Source organism: Acipenser ruthenus, chromosome 1, assembly GCF_902713425.1.
Source record: "Acipenser ruthenus chromosome 1, fAciRut3.2 maternal haplotype, whole genome shotgun sequence".
Lineage (NCBI taxonomy): Eukaryota > Metazoa > Chordata > Actinopteri > Acipenseriformes > Acipenseridae > Acipenser > Acipenser ruthenus.
The window spans coordinates 113526337-113554280 of record NC_081189.1 but is presented as its reverse complement, the minus strand read 5'-3'; the positions used below and the strand labels follow the sequence as shown (position 1 = coordinate 113554280).

The window sequence follows — 27944 nt, the reverse complement described above, 5'->3', positions numbered from 1 at the left end:
TAAAGGCTTTGTGAATGTGTGAATAAATGTTTTTTTAAACATGCATTGGGATTAGATAAGGTTAAAAGCCAGGGTCTCCAGTTTGTCCCCAGCCTCCACACTGTTACAATACTGTGGTATTTACATATAGCCACTGAGCCATTAAACAGTGTGCAGCTACAGTGATTGCTCTAGAGTCTACTGTATGTTCATCACCAGACAGTGAAACAAATAAAAAGATGAGAAGCAAACTGGTTGAAACTAAAATATGAATCACAGACTCAAAAAAGACTCAAGAAAGACAACAACCGATTGAATCCAAGCAAAGCTGAATATCTCATGCAAAATATAATACGGAACATTCTGTACTGGGAGAAAAATCTAACTACATGTACACTGGGGATAAAATTAGAAAATAGGAAGTAAGATCCAGTTGCATGGGATCTGGGAGAACGGGAGCCAAGAAATCTTGAGGCAATTTCAAATCCAGCGTCTTACTCTGTGGGTTTAACTTTGTGATTTTGGGTCAGTGCATTAGCTACCTCCAGCTTTCAAGAACAACCACATATATCAGTTGACATAGTGAAGGTGAACAATAACCATTAATTGGTTTGGAAAAAGGAAAAGGAAAACTCATTTTAATTGATCTTCAGTTATGTAACCGTTGCACATGAATACAGTAAATGATGACTCACCACATACACTATAAAAAAGTAATTAAATACATGATTACTGTCCTTGAAGTTACTGTGCAACCCTAACAGGCTTAAATGACTTCCAGGCAAAAACTAGCTTGACATGGGTTTCTTAACTTAAATAAATGCAATTAGTTACAGCTCTCTGCCCACATCGTAATCTATTTATATTTTGATTTGACTAGTGTTCAGAGCCCACTGAACCTTCGAAGTTTAGATGTTTAGATCTACAAAAAAAAAAAAAAAGAAATGATGCCTTCAATGTTATAGTTTAAAGGCTACAATGAGAAGGGTTTCTGATCAAATAAATAGGAAGCAAGTTACATATTATTCACCATTTGCAGTCCAGTATAAAAGATTTAATACCGAACAGTTATAGGCTACATTAAAAGCAGTTTAGAAATCAGGGCTTGATAAAGCAGAAAGGGCCAAGTAATATCATTCAAATATATACAACAGGCTGAAAACTTACTGTGAAATGTATTCTTCTTCTTCTTTATTCCTCTAACCTATTTAAACCAGATGTCACAGTATTTTCCCTCATTGTTTAATCATTCAGAATTAGCTCAATTACTTATTCATGGGGTTTCCATGCAAGTTTTTTTTTTTTTTTTTTAACTCGAGACATTTACACGAGAAAAATGTCTCGTGTAAAATGCATTTTCGGGTTTTCATTCACTCAGTTTATTTTACTCGAGTAAACCGGGCTTTTCACCCGCCGTCATGCAAATGAATGGGAAAGGTGGGAGTTGATATGTAAATTAACTATGCGTAAAGTACACGTGCTGTTTTTGAAGATTACTAGTGAAATTTTGTGAAAATGTGGTTTCCATGCAGAGAACTGGTACACGAGTGAATCTAAGCTGCTGTAATAAAGCAAAATACCTCATGCCTGGTTGGTTAATGTGTTTTACTGCTCTTGCCTAAATAGTTTTTAAAATATCATTAGTGGGGTATCATGTGGTTCGTAGTGAATACTGTTTCAACTAATTTATCTTACCACTCATTAATTCAAAATAAACTCTGAGGTATAAAATGAAACTGACCAACATGGCTGAAAACCGGCGGAGACGTTATATATATTTCCCTTTCATTCAGGCAGTACAGCATGTAGGGGATCAGGCATATACTACCCTGGCTTAGAAACCCTGCCCGTCCAGACGGCTGACAGCTGCTGAGGAAGCATTCAGCACCACACTTGGGCAAATACAGTTAGTGGGCACGTGAAAGGGAGGTGGTAGATACTGATGAAACGGTCTGAAGTGTAGCATTAGTTCATTCTCAAAATTGCCACTGTCTGCCGTATCCTGCACAAACTTTTGTCAACAACAAAATGAGGTGTTCAGGAAGCAGTGGCTGCCTGTGAGACAGACGGGGAAGGTTACCAATGTTGCCAAGTCTCACGAGAAAAGAAAAGTGGCACTTCCTTTCAAAACAAACCCAAAACAAGCGCAACCCATGTTAGAGTGGGTGTTTATGCAAATTCCAACCTGCGACTCTCAAAAAAACAAGCCCAATCCTGCTTATTATAAGGGGACTTGGCAACTGTGAAGGTTACCTCAGCCGCCAGTTTCAATTGTACAGCATGTTTTGCTTGTAAAGTGACATGATATCGCTATTATAATAGACTACCCAATCCAATGCAACACTGTACAATTGTGAAAAATGACAGGTCATGTCCCCATTGGAACCTATTAGCAGCAACTACAATTATAATTTCACTGAGAGTAGATCTTACACTCGGAATGTCAGTGACAAAGCATTTCAAATGTTTGAAGCAGAACAGATTCTTTATAAGCAGATTAAGTGTGTTTATCAGGTTTTCATCTTTTTTTAAATGTAGATTTAATGATATAATATGTTTGGCTAGCTCTAATCAAGTTGAGAGTGGACTTTCTCTTGCACTCTTTGTATGACAGACTGACACAGCAAAGAGAAATACACTCTCAACTTGATTAGCGGTAGCCACCGAACACTATAAATATACAGTAAGAGTTCAACTTTAAAACCCTTTGTTGGTAGCACACTGAAAATGAAGGTTATGGTAAAACTACACTTAGAATTCCTTCAGTCACTCCTGCTTTCAATAGCTAGTCTGATACCACCAGTTCAGTGTCATAACCATTATAACAAAATCATAAAGGTGTTCAGAAGGTCAGAAAAAAAGCTATGCTACAATCACATTGCGAAGTTTATGTAAGCAGTTTAAGAGGGAGTCCCATCTGACATGCAATCATTTTATCAGTCCACTGACTGGAAAACCCTGCCTTTAGTACACGGATTACACGTAATTCTTGGTAGCAGAATTTTGGTCAGATTACTGCCATTTGGGAAATTACTTCGTGCAACGTATGACTTGACTGACCGAAAGAAGAACACGCGGCAGAACCTCTGATTTAGGGTTGGAGTGCAGTGTACTGTAATACAGTTTAACACCATACCACAAGATCTCGGTACAAACCAATAATAATGCAGTACAGCATTGTGCTCTTGATATTTCTAGCAATCGAACCTGCAATGAAACGCGATAACGATTTTGGTTCAGTTTTCGAGTACCCTAAAATTATATGTAGATGAATGGAGTTTTCATTATTGTGCATTTAAATATGTTATAAATTAGGCTTGCTACTATTTGATTTTTTTTTTTTTTTTTTTTGCCAAATGGACGATTAATATCGACGTTTATTTTTGAAAGAATTTACCGGGTTTTTTTCGACCTTTATTTTTCAATTCAAGCAGACCAGAACATGAGTGAAATCGACTTTTATGCTTAAAAAAACCCAGACTTTTTATGCCATTAAGAAACGTCTCATTTAGAAAATATTCAACATGCAACAAAACCATGGTTACCAACATTCTAATAACTAACTCGCACTTATGAGCTCCGCCCCTTAAGCATCGCTGGACTCACTGGAGGCAAGGCAGACCGACCCGCTTCGTCCTGCCGCGGAGACTTCTGCCGTTGAGCAGGGTATTCTGAAGAATACTCATTAAATGTTTTCCTCGTGCGCCCCGTTTTAAAATCAAACTAGTAACTGTCACCGTATATACCTATAATAAGCTCAGCATTAACAATATGTATGGTAAATACACAAAAGTGTTGCTTTTTAATATTTGTAACAAAACAATTGCAAATATACCCATTAACATGGCGCTAAAATTGTGGCTGAAAAAGTAAGTGGAACAAGTCAGTTAACCTTGTGAAAACTTCCTGTTTTAGACCCAGTGCTCTTACATCATTTCTGGCACACATTTTTTATTTGTAGCGCATCTAAAAGATTTCACACACACGTTTAAAAAGATTCACATCCCTTTATAAATTACACCCCTTTCAAAAAAATGCACACTCTTTTTTTTTGCCACCCTTTTTTAAAATGCTCGCATTTTTTTTCGCCACCTATTTTTAAAATACTCACTTTTTTTGCCACACTTTTTTAAAATGCTGTGTTTTAATAATGTTGACCAATAATAATAATCACATTAGCTCTTTAACAAGCTGGAGGTATTCCCCGAACTGTTTCCTAATTTTAGTGTCTGGTGTACCCCATACTCTCTTTTTTGGTGTTTTATTTATTTTATTTCGTCTCCAGAAAAGGTGCAAAAGGAGACAGTCTTTTCTTTTCATGACTAACTACAGGTATTAGCGTTGTTCCCGGTGTTCATACTTTATTTTGTGAAAACCCAGATTTAATTTTTTTGATTTAATTGCTGAACGATAATGTTTTTTTCAGATGTATCTGTTAGGTAAATGTTGAATCGCCAAGTTAAAAAAAATAAAATAAAATAAAATAAAATAAATTATATATATATATATATATATATATACATATATATATATATATATATATATATATATATATATATATATATATATATATATATATGTTATTTTATTTGTTAGAAATGTGTGGGGACGTGTAACACTATATATTTTTTTACATTCTCTTAAAGGCCCTTTTGTTTAATTTTGGAAACCCTTCCAGCTTAAACACACAGATACAACTTCCTTAGAAGAATCCTGCTTTGAACAAGTGAAGCTATCTAACAAAAGGCTTTCTCATTTCCTTTCCTCTACATTTCTTTAGTTAATGTAGACCTATGAAAGGGGGGACATTGTAGGGGCTTTCTGATTGGTTGCTAAGCAACTGAGGGATCTTTTAATGGGTCAATAAAAACCAGTTGTAGTCGACTGACAATTGATTCTGAACTAGTTTCCCTTCCAGTGAAAATATACTTTATTCCCCCGGCTTTGTTTTCTACAAGGCATTCACTGTGGGCGAAACATGGTGAATTAGGGAAGGCTCAACTAACAATGCGTGCTCTACTGGATGTATTGAGGCCAAGGAACAGAGAGTTCTTTCTGCTATCTCACGGGCTTGGCTTATCCAATAATAGCAGTCCTGCAATCTCTCTCTCTCTCTCTCTCTCTCTCTCTCTCTCTCTCTCTCTCTCTCTCTCTCTCTCTCTCTCTCTCTATATATATATATATATATATATATAAAGTGTTATTATTATTATTATTATTTTGTCATTTATCCAAAGCAACTTTCAGAGACTTGGTGGTGAACTATGCATCACAACTGCTGAAGGACAGAGAACAAGGAGGTATCTGTATGTATAAAGATAAATGCAGTACATGTCTCCCTTGTTATTACAGTTTTGTGAAAGGCTGAGTGCAGTGAATTTGTATATTAGTAGTGTAAAGTAGCACAGACCATTTTACTCTGCCTTAATTCATCATGAGTTACACCCCGGTCACACACTATCACGTGGAAGACATTCTGTAGCTAATAATACTGCACTCATTTTAATGCAGATGCATGGAGCGACAATCAGCTGCTTCTATTTTTTCCTCAATGTTTTAAATTAGGATATGAAAGTTAATCCCTTTAACTTTTAGTTTAGTTGTATCCTGACCCCGACTGACCAACTGTAACTGGTGTTAATAACGTATTACAGTTAATGTTAACACTATACTACATGGAGCATACTGTATAGTGCATTAAGGTAATAGTTTTAAACAACTGGTATATTTGACAAGCTAAGGTTACGCTATAGTTAAAAATACATGTATTACATATTTAAGAAATCTCTTGCCTCCCAAGCCAGTGTTGATTGGCTTGTACAGTTTTTTCTCATTACATAAAAACACCAAAAATCTTCTTTTTCTGATTCGCTGTAGAAATCATATTTCTGAGTAAAATAGACAACTGTAGGGTAGGGTAGGTTTAAGAAAACAACTAGTTTATAAAATAAAGGACAGTACTTAAAATGGACCAGTAACAGATCTTCCCAATCTAAATATTCGGGTTCTGACATTTCTATAGCCAGAAAGGACTTGGTTTCAAATAAATGATCATAAGGTTACTGGCTATGAGAACTGTCTGCCAGGCCCCACCAGACCTTCCCCTCACAGCTACTGACCTGAACACCCCTCTCACAAGCAGAGACTGATACTGTAAGTGTGCCACATTGGGTTGTGATGTGCACAAGAGTTTCACTCAGCTCCTCATTCATGTTTTGATTGTTAAAAGGTAAAACTGACCTCCAGCAGGACCTTGATTTTCAGAAAGTTATTGCTTTTCATTACAGGCTGAAACTTTGCACAAAATGTATTTTAGAAATGACCGCACAGCTGTCTATCCACATCATCATGTACAGGAAAATATATTCCACAAACCCTTTTTTCAGGACCTGTAGCTGAGGACACATACTGTAAATGTGAACAGAGCTGAACTGTACAGTGAGTGGCAAGTCAGGCTATCACCATTATAAATGATTTATTATTTTGTGCACCAATAATTGCTTCTATTAGTTAGTAAAATATTACATGTGATACACATGAGTATATGCCATAGCTAGCCAAAGCATTTTTTAACTGGAGACTATTAGAAAAGACATTTGCTGTGAAAACCACTTCATAGCATCACTGCATTTAATAGCATACTATAATCAAATATCCTATTCCTGGATCCCTTTGCTGTTCACAATACAACATATTAACATGTCTTAGCAAGAGAAGGCCATTCAGCTCATCAGTGCTCATCCAGTTCCTAAAAGCTGACCGATCCCAGAACTTTGTCTGGTTTGCTCTTATAGGATTCCAATGATTCAGCTATATCAGCATAGCTTGGTAACCCATGCAGCATCTCTGTACTGTCTCTCCACTGAATTCCCAACTGTCCTCTGGTCCTGGTTTCTGCACTGTGCATTATGTATTGGCGACGGTTAACATTGTCCACTCTGTTAGAAAATGCAATCATTTTTCACTAACCCTTCATTGTTCTGGACCAAATATATTCCATTATCTCGACCTATCTTCATAAATCATTTGTTATAGCCCTGAGATTAGTGTGGTTGCCTTTGGCTGGACTCTTTCCAAGATTAAAATGCCCTTTTGTAGTGTTGTACGCAGTATTCTAAGTGAATTAAATACGCAGTACATGTACTTTCCTCTAAGTGACACCCACAAGATATTTACATGATTCTTTCAACAAACTCTTTAAACTAAACACAAAAACTACAAAAAGAAAGCCATGTATTGCGTAACAGATGACGGAGGCTAGATGAAATCATTAATCACCCTGCCCTGAGTGGGAAAGGAAAACATTTCAACAGTCAACAGGGGAGTGAATCCTTGAGAGAGTGCTGTCTGTTAATGAGCAAATGACATACGTACACAGTTGAGCTTTACAAAGAAAGCCTGTCTCTTTTGCACAGATTACCAAAGGGTTATCTAAAGACCGTTTTGATAAAGTTTTAAGAAGTGATGTTTTATGTGTTGCCATGGAATGTATAGTACTTTACTAGAAAATTAATGTTAAAATACAACAGATTTAACAAAAACAGTAAATCTCATTTTAATAAGGTTGAACAAAAACAGTAGAGGGTCTATTGCATGATATATTGAATGGGTGTTTTGGAAAAACTTGTTAACCCATCAACATTTCATAGAGGGATAGTTTTACCAACACATTTAGTAAAAATTGTCAAAACAGCATGTGTATCTTAATCTTACTTAATGTGTCGTCTTCTGTGCATCACAGCAGAGTTGGTCCTTGGAACAACACAGATATCCTCCCATCTTACCAGACCGTCAGACGGAGGTCATTGTAGACTTTTTTTAAATCGGATATCCAGGGTGTACAGGAAGACCTGGAAAGTGCATCAGAACTATCTGCATCTGGAATCTCTTTCACTGGCTTTGCATTGTTAGGAGTCTGCTATGATATGGATAACAGATCAGAGGGAAATAGGTGTTACAGGGAACAACGACGGACAGGGCATCCTCTTCAACAGCTGATAAAGCAAATCAGTTAATACTGTGCTATCAGTCACTGAGAGAATGACTGTCATGTTTAAAGTTACAGCAGGTTTAAAAACTTGTACTGTTGCATATGTACTTTCTTCCTTTTTTCTTAATTTTGTTCCAGTATATGTTGGCCTTATTGGGTTTTCTCAGACACTTCTACAGAGCATGTGTAGGAAATGTCTTGTGGAAGTCTTGTTCTTACTAATATTTTATTATTGATCCCCTTGATTGTTTTGGGATGCCAACCCAATCAATCTCACTTGCTCTCTCACTGTATATAGGCACCAGTCCACCTTATAGTCTAGCAAGAAACTTTGAAAGAAGCTATCAGCAGAGCCCTGCACCACAACTGTTCACAAATTTATTTTTTTCAAAAGGGCAAGACACAGTTTATAACTGTGACATCCCAGGTTTCTGAAAATAAGAGGTCATAATTGTATTATCTAAATTAAAAGGCATTGCCCATTATATTTTTCCTTTTAAGGAAAGGAAGTCTCTTTCCCCCTCTTCCTACTCACTTCTGGATTATTTAAACTGTTTCACAGCTCAGGCTCCTTTCTCTCAGCCTATCTCTGTCCTTCACAGTCTCTCAGAAACCCTTCAGGTTCGTCTTGGCACGGTCTCTCTCTGAGGAGGCTTGCTCCCCCTATATATAGCCTCGCAGGGCCCGTGCCCACCACCAGGATCAACCAGTCGGAACCATTACCTGCAACCTTCTGTCTCCCGCTGATTCTGGAGAGTGGCGAAGAATGATTCCGACTGATGCATCCCTCAGCAGCAGGTGACAACTGCCCCGCACACACACACCGAGTCACATGCTAATTGAGACAAGACATGACAAGACAAACAAACAAGACAGACAAAGAGTGCAGATGTGCAGATGACACAAAAATAAGAGGAGTGACAAACACTGTTGCAGGAGCAAAGGTCACTCAAAATGAACTGGGAACTGGGCAGTCACATGGCAAATTACATTTAATATAGAAAAGTTTAAGGTACTGCATGCAGGTAATAAAAATGTCCATTATAAATACCATATGGGAGATACTGAAATTGAAGAAGGAATCTATGAAAAAGCTCTAGGAGTTTATGTTGACTCAGAAATGTCTTCATCTAGACAATGTGGGAAAGCTATAAAAAAAGGCCAACAAAATGCTCCTATATATATATATATATATATATATATATATATATATATATATATATATATATATATATATATATATATTCCCTTGATTTAAATTCAGCACTTTGCACTATATATATGTAAAAAGTGCTGAATTTAAATCAAGGGAATTAATGTAAAAACTTTACAATGCATTAGTAAGACCTCATCTAGAATATTGTGTTCAGTTCTGGTCACCTCGCTACAAAAAGGATATTGCTGGTCTAGAAATAGTGCAAATTCAGGCATTCAGAATTCTAAAAGGTATTGACAATGTCGGTCCAGGGGACTTTTTCGACTTGAAAAAACAAACAAGGACCAGGGGTCACAAATGGAGATTAGATAAAGGGGCATTCAGAACAGAAAATAAGAGGCACTTTTTTACACAGAGAATTGTGGGAGTCTGGAACCAACTCCCCAGTAATGTTGTTGAAGCTGACACCCTTGGATCCTTCAAGAAGCTGCTTGATGAGATTCTAGGATCAATAAGCTGCTAACAACCAAATGAGCAAGATGGGCCGAATGGCCTCCTCTTGTTTGTAACTTTTCTTATGTTCTTATGTTCTTATTTTCTAATATATTGTAGCTATCTCGGTTAACGCAGACAGGCGCATCACACAGGGCGAGGCAATCCACACACAGGTGGAGGTCGGCCGCGAACCAGGGACCTCTCGCACTAAAGCATAGCGCCGATACCACTGTACAAAAGAGCCGGCTCCCTTGCAAGGAGCGTATATCGGGCTTATATCTTTGTGTGTCACCTACCAGCCCTGCTGCTGCCTTCCCCGTGCACGCTACAATACTGACATTTAAAATTATATTAACATTTTTTAAATGCCTTTTTCTTAAGCAGGACACAATACATGCATTTCAATAAAAAGTTACAATAGGCCTATATATTGCATACTTCCCAATCAAATACATAAATAATAAATAAATAAATAAATAAATAAATAAACAGTCAAATAGCTGAAAAGAAAAAAAAAAGCTGACCCAAGGATTGCTCTGCAAAACCACACACACACACACACTCTAACCAATTATGTATCAAACTCAGCATGTGCGCTGTTACTTTGCTTGCTGCTCGGAAGTGAATTTGTCCAAATGTCAAACAATTGTCTATCTCCACCAATACGGTGAATGCGTTCCCAGAATTGAAAGCACACGTGATCATCATATTGCGAGAATCCTATTTAACTGGTTAAAGGGCGGTGTGGCTATTCATTGGACACATAAGTCAGGTTCAAAATCTTGGCAGAGTCGTCCTCAAGATTGCTTTGGTGTTTATTTTAATTTATTTTATTTTTTTTTACCCTATTTTCCTTTGAATAATTATTATTTGTTTATTTAGCAGACGCCTTTATCCAAGGCGACTTACAGAGACTAGGGTGTGTGAACTATGCATCAGCTGCAGAGTCACTTACAACTATGTCTCATCCGAAAGATGGAGCACAAGGAGGTTAAGGGACTTGCTCAGGGTCACAGTGAGTCAGTGGCTGAGCTGGGATTTGAACCAGGGACCTCCGGGTTACAAGCCCTTTTCTTTAACCACTGGTCCACACAGCCTCCACTGCAGTATTTTGTCTTTCAGGACACTGAATTTTATCTTGGTTGTACAGGTTTCTTTTTCGTTGAGTTGAGCTGAAGAAGAAATGGTTTAACAGCTATATATCGGTCACTTAAATAGTGTGGTTCTTCAGACAGTAAGTACTATTTATTTATTTTTAATTTTAATATTTTTTTGTTATGGGGCCAATAAAAAAAAAAAACCCTGAAATGATTAAATTGAATCAAATACATCCTGTGTTAAAACATTTTGTTTATAGACGTATGCCTGGTAGTACAGTACAATATGTACATTTAGAGGCGTGTTTATCACGATGTCTCGGCCCTGTCCACACTACATAACCGATCTCGAGAACCGTATTCGAAACCGTTGTAATTAATCCAGCTCAAACTGTCCACACTGAAGTACCGTTTCGTGTTTAGTCGGGCTTAATGCGCACACCAGGCCCGGCGTTACGGGCGGGCCTTAGGGGGCCTGGCCCGTCCAGTTTAGATCCAGTGCCCCCCAGGTTTCAGATTCTAAATTGATTCAGTACCGTCAGCTTCCAGTTCTAGCGATAGTTGCCCGCTGGAATGTCTCAGCACCAACTGTGAATTCAAATTTAAAATCAATCCGCGCACGTGCTGGCTTTTTCTATTTGACTTTCTGTATTTTTAAGCGTAGTTCACTATTGGACAGTAAATACTAAACAAAGGCACAATTGGTCCAAATTATTATCTGCCAAAACCAGCCAATCAATACTTTGCATCGACGAAAGCAGCCAATACTGTACCTGCAACTGCCAAGAGCCAATCACAGACTGTCAGCTCGACTGGAGCACAGACACGGTATCTTTCAACAACAAAGCGAGACGCAGTCAGTTCAGTAATATTGCTCCATTCATATGTAGATTCAGGAGAGAAAGGTATTGGCTGAAGGAAGAAACATGATGAGTTAGGAGGCATTTTAGAGTGGTATTTAATGAGAGATTGTGTAGTTCAGACTCCATCGTACACGGACTGTCCAGTAATTGCTCCGTTCATTCCTCAGGCAATGTCCAGATTATAAATAGGGGTTTAAAACCCTAACAAGTTAATAAAACATTTAAATCGATTCACTAATTAAAAATGCATCGTTTTTCTCTTTATATATATATGTCATCCTTGTTTTTTTATTAAAAAAATGTTAGAGACTATTTTCTTAGAACGTCTTTACTCAGCTTCTTTTAAAGAAAACAATGGTAAAATAATTTTCTAATAGAGATAGTGCCCTCTCGATGATGGCTCTACCGTGTGATAGTTGACCTTGACTTTCGTTAGAGACCAGTGGAGCAAAAGCAGTGACACGCATAGCAACAGAACGTGACATGTCACATGACTCAGGGTGGAGAGAAATTTACCATGACACCCTCGACTTCAGATCGGTACGCATAACTCATGGTCAATTATCACATGTAGAGAAATCGACGGGTACTATCGCTTAAAGAAAAGAATCTGAGAAACATTAGTCAAATCAAAGTAAAGCAAAGTATAATAATAATAATAATAATAATAATAATAATAATAATAATAATAAAATGTCTAGTTGCTTCTGGTGTTTGGAAACCCCTTCGTAGGGCCGCCTTGTCGGATTGTTTACACGAGCGCCTGCTTTTTATATTCAGTATTGAATAGGCATTTGAAAGTAACCATTATATGTACATTCGTTACTTTACAGTAATTGTGTGGGAATCTGTTTCGATCTCTGTAAAGAGCCTGCTCACTGTATGACTGTATTCGTTTCAAGTATCGTTGCACAGACACCCCGTTGTTGCTAAATAATAATTAAAAAAAAAAAAAAAAATTCCATTAAGAGCTGTGGTAATTCGTGCTGGGTGGATAGTTCATAATATTGCGCTGTCATATGATTTATTTATTTATTTGTTTGTTTATTGTCATCACAATTAAGTAAAATAGTAAAGAACATGAGCTAATTGATTCGTTTTTCCAAAATGAAACCGCCCTAAAAAAGTGGATGCCTCCCAATAGCGTGCATGCTGCCGCCGGGCCTGGCGTACACACACTTATTAAAATAGTTTGGTCAGTTCCTAGCAGCGCAATGGACTGTGGAAATGAATACGATAGTATCCATAGGTTAAGTGCCACAGGAGCGCTTCGCTTTTTTATGGTGGTGGTCTACTACTCCACAACCTTGAACCAGAGCCCAGTAAACCCTCGTACAGTGTGTAACGTCACAAAATGACTCCCGTAGAAAATATATGGCATTCTTCGGTCATATGAGCATGCGCAATAACTCTGTTACTCAAATAGGCATGCGTAATACCTGTTTTGGTAGTACCCGCCTCCTGCTTATTTTTTGCATTTGAAGTCACCTTTTTCAAATCATTTAAACTAGCGACAGTACTTAGAAATGGTTGTACTGTATTTCCACACGTAGTTATGCAAACTTGCGCTGTAGGGTAATTATTTTCATTATTTCTATTAAGTTTTATTATGTGATAGCTTCGCTAGATTATTGCGTTAGCCAGTATAACGTCTCACAGTGTTCTGGATACTGGACAACCTTTAAAATTACAATTTTGTATTGTTTGTGACCTAACACCACACTGGTCTAAAAACAAAATTGCGTCATGCTGGGCCACGAAGTATAATACTACTAATGTTCCAGTGGACCACATGGCATGTGATTAAATATCAATATAAATTCACACATAATCCTGTCCTGTTTATAATTGTAGTGGTTTGCACATTTCTTTGTAACTGTAAGTTATGTCAATAAGCGAACCACGCATAATTGTATGGGGGTGCATTTTCAAACGGGGATGCACAATTCGATATATCGATTCAGAACGTCAAAATATGTTACGACAAAGGCACTGAATGTGCGGCTTACCAATGAGTCCTGCAGCTAAGAATTCAATTACTTGGAGGCGGTCAGGGAGCTAAGTAAACGTCATGGCGCCTCATGTTTATTCAGTGACAGGCAGTAGCTACGGGGAACTGGCTGCTTCTGGTTTCAGCACTCATGAAAAATACAAAGCGAAGCGAGAGGTAAAACTAGAGGAAAACACAAAGAAGAGCTCTCGGACGCTTTATGCTGTCGACGATCGGAGCCAGGTAGATGTGAATTTTAATACTTGCACTGGTCTCTATTTATTTTAGTTTTTTACTATTTTCCTGCCTCATAGTGGAATACAAAGCCGAAGTGTAAAGGTTTTAACAAAAGCACAGTATTATCAACAGCAAGGGAAATAATATAATTTTAAAAAAATCCAGAGTCATAATATTATACTGTATCTGGTGAAACGCCATATTATACGTGTCATGTTTGCCTCAAAGGTTAAAATATTGAGAAACTACTTATTGACCGGTTAGTATGGAGTGGATAAATGGGTTGTTTATTTTGTCTGTAGTCTGTTTTGGTAATAACTAGGTTTACATGGCTATGCGTGTCATACTGATGCGTTCATCTAACTTGCTTGCAAAAGCTACAAATCCAGGGTTTGTCTGTTTCTTTACGTGGCATCAAGGAGCAGCCAGCTGTGTGACACATAGTAACTCCGCTGACTTCCTATTTTCAGCAAACGTAGTCTGAAATATTTACAATAGCTTGAGCTGTGTTGGGAACGGCGAGAAGCTGTGCTGGAGTGTGAATTTGGAACGTTATAAAAACGAATAATCATCTCCAACATCTTATACAAAATATTTTAAAATCTTTGAAGTTTAAACTATATATACTATAGTATATATAGGCAGCTGGCTCTTTGAGCTAATATATATATATATATATATATATATATATATATATATATATATATATATATATATATATATATATATATATATATTATACAGGGTTAGAAACTAACACAATTGTGGTACAAGTCCAAACTTGCTAGTCCTTATGTAAACACTAGTCCATGAGTGAAGTTCCTGAGTCGCAATCAACAACAGCTGTTGGTGTCCCTAAAATATTAGGCTTACATTTTATTTTCCTAAAAAAAGTTAGATTTTTTTTGGTATTAAAAAACAAACAGATACAGTAAACATGAACGCTCATTCCCAGATACATTGATTGGTTTTCTGCATCTGCCTTCCCCGCATTCCGAACCCCAATAAAGTCTGTGTGGGCAACATCATCTCACTGCCTCAGTAACGGAACTATCTGTAGAACCGTCCCAGATAACCCACACATATTTAGCAGTTGCCATTCTGGTTAGCTGGGGTTTAATTTCCATAACTGGACATTTCTTAATTTTGTTTATATATAAAAAAAAGTGTATTTAATTTGTTTAGTTTTTATTGCCAGCATAGGAGCATATTCAGATTTTTGGTCATACTTATTAGAAACAGAAAAAGTACACTAACTGTAGACAAAGTAAACATTCACCTTTATTTGTTTTTTTTCGCTGCAGTTTTCAGTTTGGGGAAACCTATGAAAAAGGGCTGCACACATTTGAATACCTCTAATTTATAATGTACACCTAAATTATTTAGCTCACAGTAAGTAGGGTTTTTATTCATGGCAAAAAGAAGCAGGTGTTGAGTCCGTAGCTTTCAGCAATAGGTTTTGCATGCTGTGTTGGCAAAAGGTCTGGAGACCTGCAGATATCAGTCATTTAACTGTTTGAGACCTGAAGGGAGGTTGAATTGGTCCAATTTGTAAATCAGGGTATACAGTTGTAGTCAAAAGTTTACATACCCCAATGGAAATGTATAATTTCTTGAAATTTCTTGAAAACAAAGAACTATAGGAAAAATCTTTTGAAGCAAAAGTTTTTTGCTTTTGTGGATGAGGAAAAAAAGTTACCAGAAATAGATGTCTAGAATTATTTATTTCAGCAATTTTTTTGCAAAAGCCCAAAAATGCTAATTCAAAAGTATTCACACCCTTTGATGCTATGATAGTATTGTCTACAAGGTGCTAGAAATTTCAATATAATAATGCAGAACCTAATTCTGGAAAAGTCTAGAAAATGCTGGATTGTAGGTGAACAGTTATGACGTGGAGTAGTGGTTAGGTTTCTGGACTCTTGACCGGAGGGTTGTGGGTTCAATCCCAGATGGGGGACACTGCTGCTGTACCCTTGAGCAAGGTACTTTACCTAGATTGCTCCAGTAAAAACCCAACTGTATAAATGGGTAATTGTATGTAAAAATAATGTGTAAAAAAATAATGTAATTGTATGTAAAAATAATGTGATATCTTGTAACAATTGTAAGTCGCCCTGGATAAGGGCGTCTGCTAAGAAATCAATAATAATAATAATGACGTCTCAGAACCCGCACTGATGCAGCATTTTGGTCTGTGTTAATTGCCTTTACAGTCAGAGAGCCCTCATATTTTATGCCATCTCAATCACCTCGCGAGGTGGTTTAGACACGGCACTGAACCGTCTCAACTCCTGTGTGAAATGCTATGCCGGCTGAAGTGCTGTAGTGGCCGTGGATTGAAAGTCAACATCCCACGTGACTGTATACGAGACGTCGTCGGTGTTACACACTTTCATTTTTTTCGTATACAATGGCTGATCAAGAACGAGATATAGTAACTGGAGAAGTTAAGGAATTGTTAACTTTACAATAGTGGCAGCTACTAAACAGATGCAGCACTTTGAAATGTGCAGTAGAATTTGGGGGCACAGACCCTCCGCATATCAATTAATGTGATCGGGGGACTTCTCGAGAATGCAGAGGACACTCAAAGCAAGCAACAGGCACAATAGGCTGTTATATATATATATATATATATATATATATATATATATATATATATATATATATATATATATATATATATATATATGCATTTTTTTGTAGCTGTTGACAGTATATGCAATAGGTAGAACTAGACTACAACTTTTAATACATTACAGTTGGTATCAGATGGCTGAATGAAAATAATATTAATAATGCATCCCCACTTAAATATTTTATTTCAATTTTCCACATATATATATATATATATATATATATATATATATATAGTATTAAGAGAGGACAAAGTGAGCACAGGGAAGTTTACAGTACCCACGTTATTCTGCGTATTTATTCATTTTGTTTGGTTTCTGTTGCCGTTGTCATGAAAAAGATCTGTTGACAGGTTTGAAAGTTGCACTCACATGATCCCTTTGGCTGTGAGAAAGGGTTATGACGGTATTATAGCGGCATAGATTGCGCAATTTCATGCTGTGTGAATCGGTATTTAAAATTTTTTTTTAAATGTCTCTGAGACAGCTCAGTAGTGGCATTTGTGTGTGAACGTGGTATTAGAGAGTATAACAGGGTTAGGCATAGGATGATTGCTGTCATTACCAATAAGTCAATATGATAAAAAGTAAAGAGCTATCTGAAGACCTCAGAATGTTATTTATTGTCATAAAGCTGGGGAAGGATACAAGAAGATTTTAAATCGGATTGAGAATATGGTATGAATTTTTGGTATGAGTTGAAGAAGGCAAGAGAAGTCCTCGGAATTTAAATGAACTGGAACAACTTTGCATTGAAGAATGGTCAAAAATCATAAAAAAATCATGCCAAAAGCTCTTTGACAAATATCCTAATCATTTAAAAGAGGTTATTATTAATAACGGTGCCTGAACTAGCTATTCATTTCATTTTGCTTGTCCGGGTATGAATACTTTTGAATTAGCATCTTTGGAGTTTTGCAATAAAAATTGCTGAAATAAATAATTGTAGACAGGATTTGTTAATTATTTAAATAAGTTACACTATTCAGTGGACCTTAAAGGCATAAAGGATGAAGTACAAAATTAATAACAAATTTAATAACACTGTGACACTTTCCTTTTTGGAGAACCTCATAGATAAACAAATAACTGCTAAATAATGTAATAATAACTTAATAAGATAAACAAGCAGTCAAAACATTCAGCCCTGATTGGGGCTCATCAGTGCGGTGTAGTAATTGTACACTTCATTTCAGCTGGAAGCTCCAGTCATTGTTAAGGACAGGGTATGCAATAAGACTGCAGATACCCAGATAATATTTTTGGGTATCCCTGTACTTGGCAATAACTGGAGCTGTCAGTTGAAATGAAGGGCAAAATTACAACAAGAGTATGGTCAAGATACAAGGTTACAATGCGCTGGTAAGCCTCAATCAGGATGAATAAATAGACAACATATTGAAATATAATATGTCAAATATCATATCTATCATGGGTCAGATTTCTGACAATATTATTATTATTATTATTATTATTATTATTATTATTATTATTATTATTTATTTCTTAGCAGACGCCCTTATCCAGGGCGACTTACAATTGTTACAAGATATCGCATTATTTTTAAATACAATTACCCATTTATACAGTTGGGTTTTTACTGGAGCAATCTAGGTAAAGTACCTTGCTCAAGGGTACAGCAGCAGTGTCACCCCACCAGGGATTGAACCCACAACCCTCCGGTCAAGAGTCCAGAGCCCTAACCACTACTCCACACTGCTGCTATTAAGAGCATTTCATGTCACATGCAGTCAGTTCTAAAACTGAAAGTCTGGAACAACCCATTCTCTGCAGCTGGACCCCATAGTAAATGCTTAATGCTTATTATAGTAATCTATATGAAATAATAATAATATGTTTATAAAAAAAGTCTAGAAAAATAAAAACACATCCATCTATTCTATCATAAGTCTGGTTATCAACTTGACAATTGTAAATATTGTAAACAAAGAAAAAAATAAATTACATATATATAATCAGGACATAAACTGGTAAACATTATTTTGTGTCTTCTCTTTGTAAACACAGTCAGCCCTTTAAAGTTGATCCCAATCAGAGCAGTGTCATATTTGTAACATGCACTAGGAGCTTTGGATTAGCAGATATCCTACTTTAAAAAGCTGAAATCGAATATTGATTTGCAACACTAGGGTGGGCAAACGGGTTTATAGATTAAAACACACAAAATCAAAACATGTAATGATCAATCATGCTATCATTTAAACATTTTAAAATAAAAAATGTAGAAAAAAGTTGCAATGTTTTTGCCTTGGATTCTCGTATTACACTGTACTGTTTTGAGTTTAATATCATATTTAGAAAAGAAAAATACTCAGTGATTTTGTTTAGGGGTTGGTTAGGAGGACCTGCTCTCATAATCTGATCAACCATTGCACTAGGCGTGGTACAGAAAGAAGGCAGCACCTTCTGACTGTTCGATTTGCCTGTGTCTGTCACTGACTCTGACAGTCGGAGTGAGACAATGTGGCAGGCTCGGAGCGCACATCATATTACCGTCTCTAGAAATAATACCTTAGTTGAGTAGCTAAAGAGCTATGTACAGTGCCGTGAAAAAGTATTTTCCCCCTGTCTGATTTTCTGCTTTTTTGCACATTTTTCACATTTTTTTTGTGGGTTGTAGTAGTATATAGAGGGAGTCTGAGAGAACAAATGACACCAGTTTGGTGCTTCTTTCATTTGTTTGGTGTGCAAGGTAATCAAACATGCAATCTTCAGGTGTGAAAGTTATTGCCCCCCCTAGTTAACTCAACCCAATTAAAGGGATAATTAGGGTCAGCTGTTTGAGTACTTTGGTTAACAACCAGGCCAGATTTGGGCCAGCCCTGCCCAATATAAATCTGACTAACTTTGGCCCTTACCATCAGAGTGAAGTTGTCAGCACACAGATTCTAGAGCAGGGGTGTCAAACTCAGGTCCTGGAGGGCCGCAGTGTCTTCTGGCTTTCGTTCCACCCGAGCTCTCAATTACTTAATTGGTCTAATTAGTTGATTCATTGGACAAATGTAACACTTCTCTCCAGGTCTCAAAATGTTTCATAGGTCATGTACCTTGAATCAAGCGCATTTTTTAAATCATCAACTGTAAAATACCTTGAAATACATGAAATATGTGCAATTGAACAAATAATTAGATCAATTAACTTAATTGAGAGCTTAAGTTGGAATGAAAACCAGAAGACCCTGCGGCCCTCGAGGACTGGAGTTTGACACCCCTATTCTAGAGGCACATCATGCTATGAACAAAAGAAATTCCTGAAGACCTCCGAAAAAAAGTTATTGATGCCTATCAGTCTGGAAAGGGTTACAAAGCCATTTCTAAGGCTTTGGCGCTCCAACGAACCACAGTCAGAGCCATATTGTCCAAATGGAGAAAGTTTGTGACAGTAGTGAATCTTCCCAGGAGTGGCCGTCGTGCCAAAATCTCTCCAAGAGCAAGGCGTAAAATTGTCCAGGAAGTCACAAAGAACCCTAGAACAACATCCAGGGATCTGCAGGCCTCTCTTGCCTCGGCTAAGGTTAGTGTTCATGACTCCACCATCAGAAAGACACTGGGCAAAAATGGGATTCATGGCAGAGTAGCAAGGCGGAAACCATTGCTCACTAAGAAGAACATGACTGCTCGTCTCAAGTTTGCCAAAAAGCACCTGGATGATCCTCAGGAGTTCTGGAACAATGTTCTGTGGACAGATGAGTCAAAAGTGGAACTTTTTGTCCGACATGGGCCCCGTTATGTCTGGCGAAAGCCAAACACTGCATTCCACAGTAAGAACCTCATACCAACGGTCAAGCATGGTGGTGGTAGTGTCATGGTTTGGGGATGCTTTGCTGCATCAGGACCTGGACGCCTTGCCATCATTGAAGGAACCATGAATTCTGCTCTGTATCAGAGAATTCTACAGGAGAGTGTCAGTCCATCTGTCCGTGAGCTGAAGCTGAAGCACAGCTGGGTCATGCAGCAAGACAATGATCCGAAACACACAAGCAAGTCTACATGGTTGAAGAACAAGAAATTTAAAGTTTTAGAATGGCCTAGTCAAAGTCCAGACCTAAACCCCATTGAGATGTTGTGGCAGGACTTGAAACGAGCAGTTCATGCTTGAAAACCCACAAATGTCACTGAGTTGAAGCAGTTCTGCATGTAGGAGTCTCCACGGCGCTGTGAGAGACTAATCAATAACTACAGGAAGCGTTTGGTTGCAGTTATTGCTGCTAAAGGTGGCGTAACCAGTTATTGAGTAAGGGGGCGATTACTTTTTTACACGGGAGCATTGGGTGTTGCATAACTTTCTTTAATAAATAAATGAAATATGTATCAAATGTGTGTGTTATTTTTTCACTCTGGGTCCCTTTTATCTAATATTAGGTTTTGGTTGAAGATCTGATAACATTCAATGTCAAAAATATGCGAAAATGAAGAAAATCCGACGGGGCAAATACTTTTTCACGGCACTGTATATTAATATTGATGACATTGGGTATCGAAGTATTACAACTCGTTTCCTCAGGTTTCAGACGAAAAAAGACACACTTGTAGCTGTGTTTCTGTAGTTCTCAGTTCATTTATTTAGTTTATCCACATTTCTTTCACCACAATGGAAATAGTAATAGACACAAATATCACATTTTGAATTTATTTTTTACAAATACCACACAAATTCTTCTTATTATTATTATCAAAAAGAAAGATCTAAAAACCTAGTTTCACATAACTTGGACGGATCTTAACAATTATGTCACTGTTACGTGATTCATTACCAAGTGTCCGTCCTCTTGACACTTTTTGAATAATTTAGAAACAAAAATAGGAGACTGAACAAGCTGGCTGTAGGGGTAATGTCAGGCCAGGAAATGAAACCAAAATACACAGCAACTGCGGGCAAAACTGAGACACTGCGGCGCTCAGTGTTTTATTAACACAAATAGAATAAACAGTTGAACAAAACAGCACACGGCACTTTAGGCCAAAATAAATAGACAAACAAAACGGACTAACACTAAACAAACAGTGGATGAACAAACAATAAACAGTAACAAATATTGTGCTGGTTTAATAACCAGAACACGTAGCAATTGTTATTTTTACCTCTACCTACTCCCGGAACAAGCAAGCAAACTTCAAGCAAGCAAACTGCGGCTCTTTTATATTGGTAACCTAGGGATCAACTATCTATCACTTGTTGTATTATCCTTTGGTCACCTTTTGCATGAGTTTACTATGGATGCGCGACTGTCAGATAATTCTATACGCTCATTTTTTTTTTTTTTATCATTGAAGAAAAATCTGCCAGTTGTAAGCATAAACATGTGTCTATGGTTGTGAGCTGATATGTCTCGCCGGACATTAACAAGGACATTTTTCAAAAAAACTGGACCTGCTGAAGTGCCAGAAGACATCGAAACTACTACAAAGCCTTCAACAAGTATGAAAATAAAGAGATCATGCATGAAACGCAGTAGTGCAGAAATAAAGGAGATATATTACATTATACCTAAAAGCCCTGGGAGCAGTCACATTGACGGCCACACTGAAAACAATTGTATTTTGATTATACAGAACGGTATACTACTTTTATTTTTACTTACCAGTCCGCAATGTGTTTAGCTGTAATCAGATTAGTCTCTACTCTCTGCCTGAGTGAATGACTGACAGTCTATTGTTTTCAATCAGCTTTTTGAAGGCTGGCACCTGCTTGCCAGCTGCGCTGCTTTGATCCGTCAGTTGGCATCGGGAGTAGTGAAAATAAATACCAGAGACTGGAGTTTTACAACGCAACAAAATATGGCGTTGATGTTTTGGATCCGATGGCATGGAAGTATTCCGTGAAAGCTGGCTCCCGACTGTGGTCTGTTCTACAATGTATTGGGCCTAGCAGCCATCAACTCCTGGGTATTTTACAAAGAAGGCACAGAGAAGAATTTACCAAGGAGAGAATATATTTTACAGTTAGCACAGCAACTTTGCAAGAAGCATTTGGAAGAGAGGGAGACTGCCAAGTGTGTACCCACAGCTGAAGCTGGCAACCCCGCTGAGAGCTGCAAGAGACGCCAGTGCCAGGTTGGCAAGTGCAATAAAAATAAAACTTCGGACATCATAAATATGCTTCGGTTGTTCAGATGTTTATGTGCCGTACTCAATAAAAAAAAAACTAATTACATCTGACTGTTTCTCCTTTCGTTATACTATTTACAGTGTTTTGAATACAGCAGTCAGAAAGACTGCTGTGGGGCTTCTAGGTATGAGTATATCTCCGGTCCTTCTAGTGTTAAGGCTCTTACCAAACAGTTTTTAGTGATATGTTGCTCAAATAGACCCCTGTAAAATCCCATCAACCCTAGATTGAGATCACTGACTTGTTTAGATTTATATTTAACTTTTATCACCAGGAGGGTTCTTGGAGTTTAATTTGGGCCAATCAGAGCTTGGTAGGATATTCATGTTTGCATTGCGAACAGTGAAAGATCAAAGGTCATCTCCATGATAATTCATAGGATGGATCAAACACTAAACCAATGTTGCGTTTTTCTGTATAATCAAGCGTTTGTGTCATCTCTATTTTCTGCCAACTGCCTTGCTTTTAGCATTACCATTTTAAGTCATGGGCGCAATGTTCTTGATCTTGTTCTTGTTCATGTTTACTGTAACCTTCAAGAGAAACTGGGAAGTGGTGCTTGTACCAAATGTCTTGAAGGCAAGTGTCCCAGTAATGTGTAAAAGAGGAAGTAGCCTTCAGGGTCTGGGTCTGAGAGATGGAATGGAATTTGGTAAAAGCCCAGAATCGTATATATTTTTAATAGGTATGAAGTTGTAAGCTACATTCTTACCAGGATGTTTGATAAATAACCTCTGGAGGCTGCTGTAATCACCTAATGTTCATTAAAGACATTGGCTTCTAGGTTGCTAACTAGTTAAGCAAAATACATTTGTAGTTTATACAGCTTTTAAAGGTTTGCTTTCCTGGGCCTGTCGATTAGCATAACATTCTCAATGATTTCCTTTGCATGATATCTTCTCTCGAATGCAAACATGGTCAGGTTTTGTCTTCTAACACATTTCAAGCAGTGTTTGTTAGACGTGTGTTGTCCAAGTAAATATTTGGTCTGCTTTTGTCGTGCGTCAAATTTAATCAAGGCAATTGTAGAAACCAATGAGATCTTCATAATGGTGAGATTGCTGTATGTGGCAGGGCTTGAATTTCAGCACAGCATTGCGGGAATCGTGCATTTTCCATGTTGCTCCCGCATATCTGCAACTTTCAGTGCGGGAAATATTTTAAGACACCAAGCTACTGTATTTTTCACCCAATTTAGAATGCCTGAAACGCTACAATAATCTATAAGGAAGTGGGTGTCAGTGACGAAAGCACTGTGAGCCGCATTCTGAGTAGTTCTGGTTAAAATAAATAAATACAAGTAGTGCTGGATATTTTAAGTACTGCAAGACTTTATTCTCTTTAGACTCTTGTATTAAGTCTATCTAGGTGTTGTTTTGCAAGTGGTGACTTTTGCTTTAACTCTTAAAACTCAGCCCCATACATTTTGGGGCGCCAGCGCACCGAAGGTTACGCACATATTACTCAGGAACCGTAAAAGCCACCTACCTGGTTCCTGGCTTGTTTAAAAGAACAGACTCTGGGCTTTCCAAAGACGTGTTGTGTATGCAGTACTCCTAGCCAGAACTACGATCGCCTGAAGTTAAGCCTCTTATCATGTGACAGAGTTCACAGCTTAGGTTTCGTTTTGAGCCTATTGCTCCGTAACAGCTAGACAGAAAGGGGCGGTATCGTTGGAAAGCTTAGAAGCTCAGCTCCCCCTTCACCCCATATGTTAATTTCATATTGAGGTACAATGGTGCAGTGTTTGGTTTTTTTTTTGAGCCAACTATGATTACAATAATCTATATATATATATATATATATATATATATATATATATATATATATATATACATACAGTACCAGTCAAAGGTTTGAGTACACCTGCTTGAAACCGGGTTTTTCATGATTATCTATGCTTTTAACTGTATAAACTTGTCTATAAACACTTAATATTTCATTATATGATATGTGTACTTATATAAGCTGATAATCATAAGTGAATTGCATTCAAAAATGTTATTTTTAAATTAAAAATAAACCCAAAGCAAGGGGATTTCAGTCTGAAGCCCAAGTCAGTTAAAAGTCTGAAATGTGTATAACACGGTGTTAGAACACTGGCCTAAGTATAAAAGTGTCTTTGTTAGATGTTCTCTGAGTTAACTAGCATGTTACCTAATTAACCTTTTTGTCAACAATTATTGTTAACAGGTGAGGGTCCATGATTACTATAAATATAGGTAGCATAGGCACAAGTTTGTCATTCCTGAATGTAAAGGAGCAGAAAATGGCAAAATACGCTCAGTTAAGCAATGAAAAAAGACTGTAATTACTTTAAGAAATGAAGGTCAATCTTTAAGACAAATCGCAAGAACTTTGCTAGTGTCTGTAACTGCTGTGGCCAACACCATCAAACGATTTGAAGAAACTGGCACTCATGAGGACCGAACAAGGTCAGGCAGGCCAAGGGTGACCTCAGAATCAGAGAACAAGTTCATTCGAGTCACAAGTCTGCAAAACCGGCGATTAACTGCCCCTGAAATACAAGCTCAGCTAAATGCTACTAGAAGTACAGATGTTTCAACATCAACTGTTCAGAGGAGGTTGCGTGAAGCTGGCCTAACTGGAAGAATTGCTGCAAAGAAACCATTGTTAAGAGTGCAGAATAAGAGGAAGAGACTTGCCTGGGCCAAAAAACACAGAAACTGGACGTTTGAGGAGTGGAAGTCAGTCTTATGGACCGATGAGTCAAAATTTGAAATATTTGGGTCCAACCGCCGAGTATTTGTAAGACACAGAGAGGGTGAGCGCATGAGTTGTGCATGTGTGGTTCCCACTGTCAAGCATGGAGGAGGCAGTGTCGTGGTCTGGGGTTGCTTTGCTGGTGTCAGAGTTGGTGATCTTTACCAAGTTCATGGCAAGCTCAAACAGCATGGCTATCATAGCATACTTCAGAGCCATGCCATTCCATCAGGATTACGGCTAGTTCAGCAGTCCTTTATTCTTCAGCAAGATAATGACCCGAAACACACCTCGAAGTTGTGCAAGAACTATCTGGCGAAGAAGGAAAGTGAAGGACAACTCAATCTAATGACCTGGCTTGCCCAGTCTCCACACCTCAATCCCATAGAACTTGTATGGGACAAACTGGACAGAAGAGTCAAAGCAAAGCTACCCACAAGTGCCTTACGTCTCTGGGAATTGCTGCAGAAGAGCTGGGAAGACATGTCGGGTGATTTCCTACTGAAACTTGTTAACCAAATGTCTCGTGTTTTGTGAGGCTGTTATTAAGGCAAAGGGTGGCTATTTTGAGGAATCCAAGATTTAGAGACAATTTTCAATTTTCTTGAACATTGCTTTGATACTCCTTATGTTTTGTTTTGTATATTGTAACGTGTTTTCATTTTCAAGTATTTACAGAAACGTATACGACGTAAAACATTGTCAATTATGAAAAAAACCTATTTTCCAGCAAGTGTACTTTTGACTGGTACTGTGTATATATAGCATATATTCTCATCTCTACCACATATAGTATGCCTGATCCTGTTGCATATTACATAATATGAAAGGAAATGGTGTGGCCTTTCATTTGATATGTTACATGCATGCAGAACAAACTATCCAGTAGTTAAACATACATAAATGAAAACCGTGAAAAACAGGCGGAAATAGGGCTGAGTGTAAAGAGTTAAAAAAAGAAAAAAAAGAAATGGAGCGCTGGTTAAAAAGAAAAGCACCTTTTTCTTCTGCTGCAGCAAAAACTTCACGTCAGGCAATGGCAAAAGCAATGGAGAGTGCGCTGAACAGCTATAGATCTCCTTAAAGCAGCTTATTTTTAAAGCAACACCAGTGTAATATATATATACAAATATATATTACAAAAATGAAATTCAAGCCCTGTGGAGACGAGGTGTCCCATTGTGTTAATGCACTAGTCTTTTACCTTGAGGCCTGGGTTTTAAATGTAGAGTCTGATGGGCTGAACTAAGTTCTAAGTCCACATTACAAAGCTGCAACACAATCTGGCTCGATTTGCAGGCCCTGCTTGGGAGAGGGCCAGGACTGAGCAGCGGGTGTGAATCGATTCAGCTCAGGATTGTGGTTCTTTGCCAGGGCTGTGTGGGCTCTCCTGCGCCATGCCTGGCTCTAACAATTGCAATTAATCTCCATAAGCAGGCCATGGGTATCAGTTACATTCACTCTTTTCAGCTGAAGTAGCTATAAGGCAGTGTATTTTATTGTAACAAATCACATTTGTTATATACAGCTATGGCCAAATGTTTTGCATCAACCTATAGAATTAACTAATTTTGCTTCATAACGTCGAATGAAACCTGCTGAATAATGTTACATTAACATATGGAATTACATACCGCTTTGTAGTTTTCCATATACATAACGAAAAATGTGATATTTTGAAATGTAACATGACATACTGTACTACTATTATGGCTTCCGGTAGACTTTTGCAAGATCATTTTGTAGTTTCTTTGATTACATGATTATCTATATATATATATATATATATATATATATATATAATATTGTCTCAATCCTAAAATTGTAGGTGATGCAAAACTTTTGACCATAGCTGTAGACTTTTATATAGCCTTTACTAGCTGATGAAGTATAGAAAATCCTTGCCCCAGTTTATGGATTATTCTTGGCACTACAGACTGCTAGGGGGATAGCACCTAGCATTCCTTTTACATTTTGGTGACACAGCTAATTAGTTGTCTAATGGGAGTAAGGTGTGTGTGTATATGTATGTAATTCTGCTCAAACATTATTTTCACTAAAACCCTAAAACAAAGTGGACAAACCCATCATCCCAAAGTCCTGCAATGAATGTGTTGGGAATGGTTGTTCTGGGGTTTTACTTTTACTTTTAAAAGTTCCAATAAAAACACATTTACATTGTTTTGTATATGATCATAACAATTACATTTGGCAAACTCATTCACTTTCACAAAATCACTTTAATTCCAGTTGCTTTTTTTGCCACATCTTGATGATCAAGATTTGTGCAATTTTAATTCTAATCAATCGCCCCTTTCACTCCGGGTGATGTCATATGCAACCTTTGTGTGAGGTCAGACAAAGACACAGTGTGTATCACGACATCACCACAAGTCCAAGACTGCGCAGACATCACCGTGCGGGCCATTACCGCGCCGGCCATTACAGCGACTCCCCATAACAGCACTGCGACATTACCGCGACGGACATTACAGCGACTGCCCATAACATCACTACGACATTACCGCGACGGACATTACAGCGACTGCCCATAACAGCACTACGACATTACCGCGACGGACATTACAGCGACTGCCCATAACAGCACTACGACATTACCGCGACGGACATTACAGCGACTCCC

The 27944-nt window shown here is 37.7% G+C and overlaps 1 protein-coding gene across 1 annotated transcript in view; it reads left to right on the top strand.

Moving 5' to 3' along the window:
- The first annotated feature begins 13660 nt into the window (after positions 1 to 13660).
- Positions 13661 to 27944, top strand: part of LOC117421518 (spermine oxidase-like) — a 32750-nt gene continuing 18466 nt past the window's right edge. The window contains exon 1 of the mRNA XM_034036017.3: positions 13661 to 13813. The gene's annotated coding sequence lies outside the window, so the exon portion shown is untranslated. The remainder of the gene's footprint in view (positions 13814 to 27944) is intronic.